The 15,475-nt window shown below is 39.5% G+C and overlaps 1 protein-coding gene and 1 long non-coding RNA gene across 2 annotated transcripts in view; one reads left to right on the top strand and one right to left on the bottom strand.

The window, feature by feature from the left end:
• The window catches only part of LOC137856464 (uncharacterized), a 256,606-nt gene that overhangs the window by 158,975 nt on the left and 82,156 nt on the right, over positions 1-15,475 (bottom strand). The gene's annotated exons all lie outside the window — the stretch shown is intronic.
• Positions 1-15,475, top strand: part of TACR3 (tachykinin receptor 3) — a 37,805-nt gene that overhangs the window by 1,331 nt on the left and 20,999 nt on the right. The window lies entirely within an intron of this gene.

The raw sequence follows: 15,475 nt of genomic DNA, 5'->3' as shown, positions 1-15,475 counted from the left end.
TGATTACTTGTGGCAAAGCAGCCTTTGAGATTGTGAAAGAAAACAGGATGGGGAAAAAACTTTACCTTTGCGCTCTTGACAGTAATTGAATAAGACAGCTGTGGTCTCCATACGGCAAAGAGGAGATAGAGTTGTCAGATTTCCAACAGAGATGCCTTAATGGACCATCTTTCTTACATGTTGTGATTCTCCGCTAGGAAATGGTCCTTTCTTTATGATCATTTTCACACGTGCTGTGCTGGAGGGATAACTTTACACATGCTTCAGAAAACCAATGAATTCCTGAATTCTCATTCTGAAAAACAGATTGTTTGTACTTTGCTTTTAGCAATGCAGTGAAATTACTCATGAATCTCCCTTCCACATACCAAAATCATGTTACGGGTCCTGCACGAAGCGACTTGGCACAGCTGCAGAACTTTCAGGTGACGGTAGTTAAGGTTTTGTGAGGTTCAAGCCATCTTCCAAAACTTTATAACCGTCTTGTTTCCAGGTGCAAAGACTGGGAAATATGTTGCACTTTTCTTGCTGCTGTGCACAGAGACATAATGATTTCCCGTTGGCTGTATTCATTGCAGATTTTAGGTGGCATTCTCAGCCAGATGCTGAGAATTCCTCTTCTGTAAAGCTGGAAATGCTACTGGAAATGAGATTCGTAGCAGCTCTCCTACCTCTCTGCTCTTGGGATGGGTGAAAATAGGAGGAGATCAGTGCACTTTCCTCCTGCCAGTGACGCATTGTTCCCAACTGTTACTTTCCACAAATAAAGGAGAAGGCAGTGTAAAGCCAGTGATACTATCTTTACCCAGGCAAAGGTTTCTTCCAATAATTGCCTATTCAGGTTTAATTTGAGATTCTCACCTAGTTTGGGCTTTTCAGAAAGATTACATTTTTTTAGTTGATGCTGAGGATTTAACTGTTACTGCTGGAGCTGTCTGTTTTGGCTGAGCCAAGTTACTAGGATGTTCTGAGAAAGGGCTTTTCATTTTTCTGACACAAATATCCATAGAGATGTAGCATGTACCACCCTGAGAGTTCCCAAACATGCTAGGAAACTGGAAAGGAAGAAGTTGTTTTGTGTAATACAGTTCCTTGGGACACAGAAAGATGCTTTTCTGGTGTGAGTGAAGAATAGCTCTGCTCCACGCTGACTGTCAGAAGTGCAGTGATCAGATAGCAACACACTGGAATGTTTTCCTTGCTTTATCTGTGCCAAACACTTGATGCTCAGTCGTGAGTTAGTTACTGCAGCTACTTCCTCTGATCCATCTTTTGTCTCAATAAATACATAAATAAATAAAAGAATCACAACTTTCCCCCCACCACCACAATTTCAAAGCTCACCTGCCCCCATACAGAGACAACTCCAAACATTCCCTTGGGGGAGCTCAGCGAACAATGCCAGGCTGCTTTTAGGCGAGCTCTCTGCAGTAGTAAGGAGCCTCATTTAAGACAAACTTAAAAGCACTCTGACACTCCTTCCCGATTCACACTGCCATTCCTTTTCCTTTTATACCAAACCACATCTGATGTATTCAGCACCTTTAACCATTTCCTGGCTAGCTCTCTGCAGAGTCAAGAGGAAAAATTGGTGGTCGAAATGAAACTTGAAGAATCTCCTTGGATGTACATTCTGCCCTATTCCATGGCACAGATCTGCTGAGGGATGTATTTTAAAACATTGATTCCTATTTGCCTTTTGTAAAAGTTCAGCCAATGCTTTGGACAGGAGACTGCTTTAGTTTTGGCCCAGTAAAGTCATCCTTACATGTTTATATTCATTTGAAAAAATAATAATACTACAAATCAGGGTTAAGCTACCAAGGGAGCTGAAAGAATGGGATCACATCAGATGATTTAGCAGTACAAAGTGTTAACATCCCAAAATACTGAAAAGTCATGGTTTGCAGCTCATCAAAAAGATTTGCTTTTTTGATCATTTTAGACCATATTAACACTCACAGAGAATGAATGAGTCACTGTGACTTTAGACATTACTGAGCAGAGGTCACAGACAGCACAATTTTCCTTTCATGCCTGATTCTGTGCATAAGGTTTCTGTAGACGATACTGTCTAAAATGTGTACACCGTGAAATTGCTGGGCTGGCACAGACTTCTGTGGAGTAGGCAGTTCCTACATGTGCTGGGATGTGCTGGGTCTGGTGCTGAGGATGAAAACATCCAAGATTACTATCCTGCCCAATATAAGGCTGCCTGGCCACTGAACACAGACTCAAACATGTGGGTTTATTCACATTTCTGACCACCCCTTCTTCGTGGCCTTCTGCTTTTTTTCCAACAGGCTGTTTGCAGTGTACTGCAGAAGTGCCACAGGCAGTTTTAACCAAGGCAGCTCAAGTGTGAGAAGCAGCACAGATTTCACTCTGCACTGCTCCACGGGCAGTCGTTTGTTCCTTCTGCTGTCGTTCATGCCCAGAGCTGCACAGTGCCACAATTACATCACTTCCAGTGGTCACTATAGCTCCTTTAGCTACCTTTTGGGGACAAACTCTTAAAATACTCCTAAAATGAACTGAACAGGGGATAGGCCACCTGGATCCATCCATTGAAGACCCACTGTCCCATTCCTAGTAGCATTCAGCATGCAGAAAGTAGTGGTTCATGTATGCTGGTATTTTATGTCCAAACCCAAGACTGTCTCTTTCTAGGACCGGCTCTAAGTATACAGGTCTAGAAAACTTCTGCACATATCTGAGGGCTACAGTGGAGGTTTGGAGATGTAGCAACATAGCATGAAATAGCATACCTTCAGTAGAACAGGAGGTTTTTTCTATGCTTTTTCTTGTTTCCTGTTGTTAGCAAATCTACAAAACAACTTCCTCAGGTACTGTTTTCTCAGCTATGATTTCTGTGTTTCATTAAGTTTAACTCTTTGTAAAAGCAACTGCTGTGGAATTAAACAAGGTATTCCAACAGTGACAGTGAGTAGTTGCTGATCCTGTTTGCATCTTACTACTTCTTTTCTTCCTAGTGTGTAAACAAACTTTTGAAGAACTATTACTTAGGCATTAGGTATCTTCATAAGCAAAAGTACTTTAAAAGAATTATATATAAATATGCCAACAAATCATAAATAAAATATAAATAGTTATATAAATAAAATTACATTTACAATACATTGAAATCCTGCATTACTGCAAAACACCCTGCAAGGCTCACTGCTGCTCAACACAGGTGAACACAGTAGCATCAAAATGGTGTGCTGGTATCAAGGTTGTAAGTAATTATTCTTTACCAATTATTGGGAAAAGAAAAAAAGAGAAAATTATGAATTTGGCCTAATCTTTTTAAAGATCAGAGTCTGCCAAATGTTACCCATCTATCCTAGCCCTATGCTCTGAAGAAGTCCTAGACCATTTTTCAGGTCTGCTACTTGGAGAGTCAATGCTCTTACAGTACAATAATGACAAAATAAAGTCCTATGTTAAAGAGAAATCAAGTTTTGTGGACTTTTTTTTTTCATCCCGGAACTTCCCTCACATGTTGTGTTCACATAAACTCCAGAGCTGTTGCAATGTGCTGCCTCAGAGAGCCATTAATAATGGCAGTCCCATAATTAACTTCAAATCAGAAGCTAATCAAAGTAAATCACCATTTTTTAAACTTAATGTACCAAAGTCCCATTAAAATTTCAATAATTATTTCATCTTCTTTGGTCCTTCTGATAGAGCAAAACACGCTTTTTCTTGCCCCCCACAGAACTGTGCCTGCAACTATATTTTTAGGAGGAATGAGGCTATTAAAATTAGAACTGAGAGACAGGTACTTTGGCACTCTTATTCCTGGTACCCCAGACTGTTTAAGCAGGACTACAAGCACCATGTGGTTGGCCTGGATAACAGGTTGATATGAGGACATCAAAAAATTACATTTTTTTAAAGTTTGGCAGACTCAAACAAAGAATCAAATCAACAAACAATTTGCAGCAGAAGGAAAATCAGAACCCAAGAGCCATGGGCCCTACCTTCTCTTTCCCAGCACCCCTACACTCATTTTGCTGAACATGAACCAAACTCAAAATCAAATCAACCTTTCCTAACAAAATATTGGATAATTGCAGAATCTCTGTGTTTCAGAACGTTTGAGTCTTGTTATTAGAGTCTCTGCTTCCTTTTGGTTGGCCTTCTCATTTCTTTCTAATAAGCTTCCCTAAGTTCTCACTGTTCCCCCTTTCTACATCAAACACTACTATAGCAGATGGTTTTGGGCCTTTATTGATTCTTCCAAGATGTATAAAGTGGGCACACTCTAACCACTATTTGAAAAATAATATTTAAGCCAGATTCTAGGCATTGTTTGAGATCATCTCAAGAGCCTCTTGTCTTCTTTGGGCTTCTCCTTGTAGATACTCCATAAAGCAGTCATTAATGTTGTCTAAGCATTTAGTTTACGTCTACACCAAAGTCACTATTATCTTCTACTATTATTGTATGACCTGCCCTCACAGCCTTTCTAATTTCCTTTGGCATTTCCCCATTATTATTGTAAATTATCTGAGTGTATAATCCTAAAGTTTATTTTTTCAGTCACATTTGGGGTTTCAAACTGTAAAATTTTATATTGTTTATAAATACTTTTGTTTTATCTGACTTGATTTTAAACTATATTTAAAATGATGTTTCATTCCTCTTATTGAATGCTCTAATCTCTTCTTTTATGAACTTTTACATTACAGTGTTAGGTTCTTCCTACCAATTTCCTTGTGTATCTATTGAATCGATATCCCCTTATTCAAAACTTGTCATTCTTGTTTTCCACCTTATTTCTTAGACTTCTAATATATCTGCAGAAGTACACATAAAAACGGGTCGTTTTTCTGTTTTCCAGTAACATTGCTCAATTACTAATGGTTGTCAGTAATTCCTCTATATAGTCATAGAGTCATTAGGCTTCAGCGTAAGTAATGTGATACGAGCTTGTAATAGAAGACAATTGCAAGCTGTAAGCACATGATTCAGGTTATCAAGCAGAACTAGAATTCATCATGTGTACATAGTATCACTCAAATACCACCTAGGCTCTCCAAGCTCTCTAAGTGTATGCTGCCAGAAGGGCTATTGTCACAAAACGGTACCGCAAGCCCTGTAAATGAATCTGTTACTGAAATCCTGAAGTAGGCAGCTGGCAGATTGAAAAATGCACATTCTTTCCAATAGAATACATTTTGGCATCTGGCTCTGAATGAGTTTCTATTCCTGGGATAAATTGTTCAAGGCCTTCACGTGCCTTAAACATTTCAAAATGGATAAACCTGTCAAACTGCACTTGTGCATCTTTGCTGTAGAATAACATCATCTCAACTGGTAGTTAATTGCCTGAGTGTCACCTGTCCCATGTGCTCAGAAACACCAAAGAATAGGGAAATGCATATGTGAAATAATGACAGCAAACGTGTCCAATAGGCTGGATATGGAGTGAACGGGGCACGCCATCATGTTGTGGTCGGAGGGTAGCAGCATCAGCAAAAGACACCAAAAACATATATGCTGGTATTTGTATTGGTAACTGAGCTCGTACAGGGGCATGGTACCAAGCTTCTTGTGCTTGGCTCACCACTGCACAGAGGAGGCTGAAGAAATGGCAGGGAGAAAACCTGCACTGCCCAGCCAGCTGCCGTCGCCTGCACACAGCTCAGCCCAAACAAACCTGCAGACTGTGGCCTCTCATTCCCCTTCTCTCTGAAAGTCATTCAAAGGAAAGATGTCTCAGAGAATTGATTTCCATGTACAGGGAAGAGAAGAGAGAACTTGCACTGAAAACCAGCTAGAGGTGAACATAGGGATGAGAAACAAAACCCAGATGGGTTTCCTTCCGGGTTTCTTGTGCTTTACAAACTATCTTCCCCAGGCAGAACCCCCTTATACCTGAGAACGTTTTCATCCCTAAAGATGGATGAAGGGAGTTTCTATAACCCCACAATGCTGTTTTTTCACATCTGATTGTTATTTAGCTTTACCTGCCTCTGGTATCCTATGACTGTACACAAAATACCATCTGCCTTTCCCCCAAACTAAAGCTTAATACAGCTTTTAGTCCAAACTAATGGATGACTTTATAGTATTGCATCAGCCTTGGTCGTTGAATATCATGAAGAGAAAAATGCAAATACATGCTTTTAAAATTATTACTAGTGTATTTCTATTTTTACTATTACTACTTTGCCAGTCAAACAATAGAATTCAAATGGGAAATACCTTCCCCATTCTCCATGTTCCCAGAATGTGTATTTTTAGACGAATCGTGATATTTCTGGATTCCAGTATCCAGGATGCTCTAAAAATATTAGTTCTCAGAACTAGAGAGAAAAAGTTGAACAGGAGAGCTTTAAGGGGTCAAAAATCAAGAGGTGAAACACAAAGGATTCTGTTTTGAAATGCCATTTGTAAGTACACCACATGACTTGGCACCCTGAAATGATTTTCTTGGTTTGACAATTCTCTCTTTCTTTCTGAGAAAAGAGGTGAAATGGTTTCGGCAGAATATCCTGATCCAATTGCTACAGGATTCAGACTGTCAGAGACAGGAAAAATAAGCCATTTCTTGCTGTGGTATAAGTTCACAATGATCAAGCAAAAATATAGAACCTTTGGGTTTTTTGTCAAAATTATTGTCGGAGTTACATTTTTTGTAACATACTGAGACAGTTTGGGAATAAATAAAGGCACAACAGCTTTCTTCTTGTTTTGCATTGAGTAAATATTCTATTTAACAAGCTGCTTTCATAAAGTACAGTGAAAAGACGGAGGTTGATAAGCCAATCTCTGCAGCAGCATAATCATATAGAATGGTTTGGGTTGGAAGGAACCTTAAATATCATCTAATTCCAGCCCCCAAGCAACATTTACAACAGCAACTAACCCCAAGTCTTCCTGTCCAAGGCAGGAAACAACATCTGACAAGTTCAAACCATATGTTCAAATGAGAAGTTCATTTTAGACAGTCTCTTAGGCTTAAATACATTTTTAAGTGTCCTTATCCATAGCTTAATAAAAACTATTGAAAGATACATCGGTAGTCTATTGTGGAATATAACCTGCAGCACTTTTCCAAAGACAGTTGAGGGCTTGGTTTTGCTTTGTTTTGTTTTTGTTTGTTTATTTTTCTTGAATATTATTGTCTACATACATGTATTCCTGATTGTTTAGCAAAGAAGAGACAAATTTGTATCATTCACAATATTTGGCCTGGCCAAAATCAAGTTATTCCAAAACAAATGCAGCCTAGCACCCCATAGCAGGACAAGAACCTAAGTATAACTCACAGTTGGATAAACGAGGTTGGTTGTTTTGTATTGCACTCATCTTTTACAGTTTTAACATGGATTAAGTCAAAGTTTTAAAATGAACTATCACTGGCCTCTAAATCAATTTTAGGGATGAGAACAGAAATTTCCTAGGGATACATTTTGCTGACCACATAAAAAGCCCCTGATTTTGATGGGATTTCTGCTTTGGTCTTACCTGCAGAAGTCATCCTAATGTAAAGCAGAAAATTTCTCATCAGAAAAGTTGTTCACCCATAGGCAGATAAATGACTGCTGTAACAGGGCTGTGTGTTTTACTGTTGTGAAGTAAGGGTTCTTTTTCATACCTTGCACTGAAATAATTCAATTTTGATTCATAATAAACGACTCATTACCAATTGCTATAGTCAGTTAATGAACCAAGGTGTCAACGATCTTATAATCTGACAGTGTCTGAGCTAACTACAGAGAATGGAATAACCTATCTGTCTCCGTATCTGTCCTGGCTATTCATCCTGGCAAGGAGAAAGAAGAAAGCCATTCAGATGGCAGTGTCAGAAATGTAGGCAATAACAGAGCAGGCTGTGGTCTGTGCAGATTGAGCTGTTTTTTCAAACTTTGCATAGAAATTGATTCTTCATAGCCCAGGTAGATTGAACTCAAAGAAAAGGAGAAACAGAAGCCCTCCTGTCAGGAGAAGTCCCTTAATCCAATTTATGAGACAGACCACAGAAAACTGTTACCCTTTTCAATGAATATGCACAGCTATAGCATACCTCCCATAAAATCAGTTACACACACAAATGTCAATAACTGAAATGTTCCTCAAGTAGGAAGCACTTTTTAGGAGGGCTCAGCCATACTGATGAATATCACAGAATCACAGATTGGCTTGGGTTGGAAGGGTCCCTAAAGGCACCTTGTTCCAGCCCCCCTGCCACGGGCAGGGATGCCACCCGCTAGATGATGTTGCCCAGGGCCTTGTCCAACCTGGCCTTGAACACCTGCAGGGTGTTCAACACCGAATCCCAGTATTCCTGTTTTAAGGGTTCTGATATGATGTACCCAAAAGCAAAGCACTGGGTGACAAGCACAAGTACCAAGTCACCCCTTTATGATACAGCTCACTGACCTCTCAAACCTACAAAGTGTTTATTTATCTATCACAGTTATATGCTCTTTTTTTATGCTCTTAGCTCTAAGGTGAACACTGCATAACAGTGACATTGCTCCTTACAGATCCTTCTGGCCACGAAAAAACAGTCTTGTTCAACCGAGACAGTCCTGTAAAAATGCCCACAGCCACGCTTCCTGCAGAGCAAGTTAGTCTCAATGAAGAACACTTATCACTTCCACAAGAAAAGATTGAGGACTTGCACTGGTAGGCAGAAATCAATGTAGAAGTTGCAGATTTGTTTTTCGTCAATCAAAAAATGCCTCTAAATTCTCACCGTTCACTCAATCTCCTTTAATCTGCTCTACCCACCTTACAGAGACATTTTATAGGACTTTCAATGACCACATTTTAAATAAGGGACATGGAATCACAGCAATTTCTGTAACTAAGCTTCTTAATTCCCAGTTGATTCCAAATGCAATGATAGGAGACAAAGTTTCAGATCAGCTATTTTTAGGGAACAACAGCATCTGTGTGTTCATGAAGTGCACTCTGCTATCTGCCATCGACGAGCCACTTATATGCATGCATTATCATTTTCTCTCAGTCTCTTCCTCTGCCAAATCCCCGTTACAATCCCTCCCTTTGACAAATTTCCTGTTACAATCTGGGGCTGAACTCTCCATTGGATTTTATAAACACCCTGTAAACAGGTGAATCAAATCACTTAGGATGACTAAAGGATTCCAGCTGTATCTCCAGATGGGAATTTGTAGGATCCAGTTTTGAATGCAGCATTTTTTTGTAAGCGTCCAATGTATTTTTGCAACAATTTTCTAAATAATGTGTTAAAAGGGGAAAATGTTCCTGCCTGTATTAACCAATGCATGCAGTCTTACAAAAAGCTAAATTAGGATTATTTTTTACCTTCTACTGTCAGGAACATAATACACAAACTTAGGATGATTTTACAGTACTTAAGCAGCTGTCTCTCAGGTTGTTTGCAAACCACAGCAAGCACACAGCTACGTGACTATGCTGTCATCATGAACAGTAATTTAAAGGCTTTACCAATGTTATTCAAATGAGGATTGTTTCATGGTTTCAGAGAAAACAGATATTTTGGTTTTGACAAACCTAAGAAACAAATACCTAATGGTACATTGTGGACTTCAGCCAAACTGAGCAGATCTGAAAGAAACTTGATCTTTCATAACTCTAGCAGATAAGAAAACTGTCTTGAAGGGAGGGAGCGCTGCAGCGAGCACATCATCATGCGCCAGCCATTGCACCTTGCAGCCTGACTGATTTCTCAACAGGTTCAATGGAAGGGCTCTTGGTGACTTCAGCAGTAATTAGCTAGGAACAAAGAGTAACACCAGTCGAAGCTGAAAGAAGAGTGATGTCAGTGGGATATATTGTGATCACAGAAAAATAATAATAGTAATAAAACAGGCTAGTGATGCTAGTGATTAAAGTGCTACCTAAAAATTCTTTAGAGAATGCACACACACAGCGTAGACATTGAATAATGAGATTCTTGCAAGTGTTGGCTTGAATTTCCACCTGCACATATTTACATTATTAAATTTCTAAATGTGCATAGTCCATTTTATAATTACCTTGCAAGTGTTAGTGTTTATGTTGGATAGGGTAATAATGGTTTTTGCTTATAGTGACAAATGAGCATAATAAGATAATTCTTCTCAGTTGATACGTACTTTAGACTCAGCTTCCCCCTTTACTGTGTGGAACAAACTATCCGTGGCATTATTACCAGCTCCTTCTGGAGTAAGAAAGCATCAGAAGTCCAATCCTGAAACTGAAGATCTCAGTGAGAGACTGAACAATACAAATCCAATGACTGCAAAGCAAATGGGCACAGCAACTCACTGCATATTTGTGTGGCTACAGAACTTGTTTCAGCAGCGTAAGCAGTCTTCAGTTGCTTGTAGTCATCATAAATCATCCTTCAGTGATGTGGCTATCATCTTTTAGTGTATTCTCCTGAACCAAATTCTTTCTTTGCTTCTCCTCTTTCTAATTTCTTGACATTCTTGTTTCACTTCTATTCCTATACATTTCCATTCAGCAGCCTGTTCCCTACCTCCATTCTTTTGCTTTTGCTCCAGATCCTGTTATTTTATTCCCTTTTACTCCCTTTACTTACTGTTATTTTACTCCCTTTTATTCCTGGCCTCCTCCCACAATCCTGTTTCTAGTAGATTTTAAACACCATTCAGTCAACAATTCAGACAGCATATCTGGTGCTCTTCCTTGCAACTGGCACTTTGGCATTTGTTTCTGGCACTTTGCCATAGGAAATGTACGAAAGTATATGAACTACAGCAAAGAAATGAGCCCTAATGACATAGCTACACCATGGAAGGAGACAGGCAGTTGTCAGCCATGTGTAACCGGATCGTATAGGTGCAATACCCTGCATCATGCAGACACATCATCCCACAGTTAGCCTCCTCACCTTCACTAATTCAAGAACACCTAAGCACAGCACCTCCAGCCCATTCTAGCAGGAGCTTTCATTCCTGATATGTGCTTGCATACCAGAAAGCCAACCGTATGCTGGGCTGCTTCAAAAGAAGTGTAGCCAGCAGGGCGAGGGCGGTGATTCTCCTCCTCTACTCACAGCCTCCTGGAGTTCTTTGTTCAGCTCTGGCGGCCCAGCACAAGAAGGACATGAATGTCTTAGAGCGAGTCCAGAGCAGGGCCATGAAACAGATCAAAGGGCTGCAGCACCTCTCTGGTGAAAGAAGGCTGAGGGAGTTGGGGTTGTCCAGCCTGGAACAGAGAAAGCTCCAGGGAGACCTCCTAGTGGCCTTCCAGTACCTAAAGGGGGCCTTCAGGAAAGCTGGGGAGGGACTCTTTGGCAGGGAGTGGAGTAACACGACAAGGAGTAATGGCTTTAAACTAAAACAGTGTAGATTTGGAATAGGTATTAGGAAGAAATTATTCACTATGAGGGTGGTGAGGCAGTGGCACAGGTTGCCCAGAGAAGCTGTGGCTGCCCCATCCCTGGAGGTGCTCAAGGCCAGGCTGGATGGGGCTTTGGGCAGCCTGGTCTGGGGGGAGGTGTCCCTGCCCATGGCAGGGGGTTGGAACAGGTCTTTAAGGTTTCTTCCAACCCAAACCTTTCTATGATTCTAAGAAACAGCCCAGCAAAAATGAACAGATAGCAAAGGCAAGGGCCAACTGAAAAAACAGTGACTGCTCCTCAAGGAGATAGACAACCAACTCACACCTCTCAATACCAGCAAGGGCTAGGTACCATTTCCAGCAAGAAAAATTATCATCAAGAGGGGGTAAGCTTCCTTCACAAATGACAGCTAACAGTTTGAGAAGGACGCACTTCTCTCTATGGCATCTTTTGGCTACAGAAATTAACATCCGGAGACAGCTCAGCTGCTCAGGTATTTTTTAAATTTTGACTGACAATAATTTTCCCTAGAAAAACACAACCAAACTCATATGACAAAAGTTGAACACGTGTAACAATTGCAGCTATGAAGCAATATCTCATTATGTTAATTAAGCAGTTTTGTTTCTAAGAAAAGCCACTCGGGGAACATTAGATACTTAATTGTAATTGTTGGTCTACTAGTAAATTAGAATAAAACAGGTTTGTTATCAAAGGTTCAGTAACAGAGAGTTGTCGATACTCTCTGGTCACCTAAGCCTGTCCTACACGAAGGCGTTATTGAAGGAATACTCAAGGCTCCTCCACCTCCTTCCCATTTCATTTTGTTTGCTAGAATGACTGACTGCTACGTTTTTGTAATCCATTTTCTGCAAAAGCTAGGCAGTTAGCTCATCACTCAAACTTCATCAACAAAGACAAGCAGAGTGCTTTTCTTCTGATCCCTGTCCTTTGGCTTATCTCGCCCAGATAGCCAACAGCTAAAATTTCTATTAGCACAGCCGCATGAGTCATTTCACACAAACAAGGCAGCACTTTAAAGGGCAGTCACCAGACAGGGAGGTATAACAACACAATTTTATCTTAGCCAGAGAGAAGTATTTTTGGTACCGACTGGGAATAAGAATAATATATCTGGGAATAAGAATAATTTGAACGTAATAAACATCTGACAATAGTACATAAAATAGTGTCAATCTGCAATCTGAAGAAAACTAGCAATTGAAAGGAATGATCCCAGGCTGGGAGGATCTGCCTTAGGAGTCCTACAGGCATATGAAAACGATGACTTGTTTATGGGTTACCACCTACTGCAGGCACAGATGATCAAGCACTTGGGACAGTATAAGGCAACCCACACTCAAACCAGATCACTTTGAGAGTCGGGATTCATAACTATGTCATCATTACCAGGTTGGGAGGGAGGAGGGTGGAACTAAGGGGTAGAGGGTAACAATCCAACTGATGCGTACTTTCATGAGATCTGCTACTATTTGAGCATTTAGATGTTTTAATATATCAGCATAGTAAATGCTATCAGGGGCTGAATGCCACAATGATGGCAGACGTTGGATTTATCATGTGTCTGATGGTTAACCATAAACTGAGGGATATTTTTGCTAAACCACATATCTATCCTATAATTACCTATCTCTCAAGTATGAAATTTTCAAAAAGTAGGAATATCTTGACTAATCAGCTAATCAAGTTTGTTTGCCATAGCGGGTAGAAACAGATGCAAAAGATTACTTGCATATTTTTTTTATCCAGAGCATTTCTTCTATAAATATTATTATTAGTGGCTTGTACCCATAGACTTGGGCAAGTCTTACATGTGTAATGTAACAATGAGGACAAATCACAATCACACCTTCCTTTGTTTTAAATGAGTAACTGTAGTAGATCAGAGCTATCATCCAGAAAAAGGATTGATTCAAATCAATGGAAGCTTCTCCACTGATTTCAATGGACTTCAATTCAAAGCCTTCCTAAAAATCTAGCAAACTATGAATTTGGTAGTACATAGACCCAAGCACTCACCTACTACTGTAAGAAAGGTTTTCATGATCTAAAGCTGAAGGCAAAGATGAGAACATAAAAAGTAAACGTCATGAATGGCTTTGAAAATGATATGATCTATAAATGCCCAACAAATACAGACAAGAAAAATAACTAATCACATATAAGTGTCACTTTGGAAGAGGATCTTCTGATTCAACCTTACCTACACTCATTACCTATGAGCATAAGTTGATGTTATAACTTCTAAGCCCCACAGCAACACCTAAAGTCTCAACAATAGAAAAAAATATACAAATACAATGAGAAAAAGTTATGCTTTTTCACACTCTTCGATACCTTCAGGATACAGTATTGCCATACAATGCTTTTTAATACGTACATAATTTCCCCTTAAAAAATAAATAAATCTCTGGATCTATCCCACTCCATCTTTAGATGAGATAGAAATGTATATAAAGAGTAGATGAAGAATCACAGTACTACTTACTGCAGTTTCTTTAGAAGGTATAAATGACACGAGGAGAGAAGCAGTACTGAAAAGAGGTGAAAATATTTTATCTACACGCGTAGGCAGGAACAGGTGTAGTTTGACTTTCTAATTGCCATTAAAACCTGAAACAGACAGGGACAATGACAGTAACCAGGCTTGAAGACTGGAGACCTCCAGTGAAAGCCAAGACAAAGTCACAAACAAGAGGGCCTTTGGGAAATCCCTGATATACTCCAAGAATCTTGTCAAAGATGATCAGATAACTCGACACGTACTGCGAAAGAGAGTAGAAGTATATGGGCCATAATTATTCCCTGGCAGTGAGTTTGTTTCTTCCTGAATCACTATTAATCTCCGTGACTGATGACAAACTGTTGAAACTAATCCAGGCATTCTCCTAGAATTTCGTAAAACTGTCAGTAGTGAAAAATTCAAGCTGTTTTTCATATTCATCACAGTTCGCTGCCTGCCTCAGGTGTTTTCACACTATATGAAAACAAACAAACAAACACGAGGAAACACAGAAAAGAGTTATTTAAAATTTGGTTCCTTTCGACTTGTCCTAGTTTTTTCCTCAGGAGCTTCTTACAACATCACTATTCTAATTCTGATTCCAGAAGCACGTTGTACAATGTAAATGCTCTCAATGACTGCAGAAGGCAGATCTTCAGTCTCCCAAAGAAGCACTGAATACTTCCATGGAAATGCGTTGATTTAAATTGCTGATCTGTTACCTCCTACATTCACTCACAAACAACTCTGCATTCCAATATTGAATAGAAAGATTTTTCTAATATGCCTGGGGAACCCTCTGGCTCGGGAGCAAAGCATAAATGCAAAAACAATTTATTTGTGTTTTTTTTTTTGGAAAGCATTAGTGTGTCAGATTAAAAACCATGTAGTTAGTTATTCTGTATGCTCCTTCAGTATACATATATTTATGTGTATGTCCCTAGTTTTGTTGTGTATCTCCCTAGTTTTACAGAAGTATAAATGTGATTCTGGTTGATACTTCATGGTATTCTAACCAACAGTGGAAAGAAATTGGGAACCGTTTGTATTTAACTAAAACTAATAATAATTTGGCAGGTCATTATTTGGTCATTGATAAATGAAACGAAATAGAGTGATCAGGGAAGTTGGTTGAAAAGATGTCGATTTAGGGTTGAGTCTAAAAATCAAAGCAGTAGTCATGGAAAGAAAATGTAAAAAGCATGGAGTTTGTGTACAAAGTATGTAAAACACAAAACCTCTGGGTCTCCTGTGTTCCTTGCACCTATACAGAGATCAAAGGACAGAAAGCAAGATGTGCTTTTCTCTTACTGTCTGTCTTGATGTTTTCCTATTACTCTCTTTTAAGCTTTGAAATTGTAATTATTTAGAGTAATATTTTAATTATTTTACATGTGTTCTTCTAAAATTCTTGATATACATGGATTGCCAATACAATCATAGGGCAGCAAGAAGAATGCTATCCCTCCCTAGAACATGGGAACTGAGAAAGCAAATGAGATGTTCTCATGCTTTATGCATACATTTCTCTTGATGCTCTTATCCCTTCTCCACTACCTGAGGCAAAGCTTGTATGATTCCTTTCTACATCTGTGCATGAACCAGCTGCAGCCTGGGGTTCTTTGGCCAGCAAC

This window comes from Anas acuta, chromosome 4 (genome assembly GCF_963932015.1).
Source record: "Anas acuta chromosome 4, bAnaAcu1.1, whole genome shotgun sequence".
Classification (NCBI taxonomy): Eukaryota; Metazoa; Chordata; class Aves; order Anseriformes; family Anatidae; genus Anas; species Anas acuta.
This window is presented reverse-complemented; position numbering and strand designations above follow the sequence as displayed.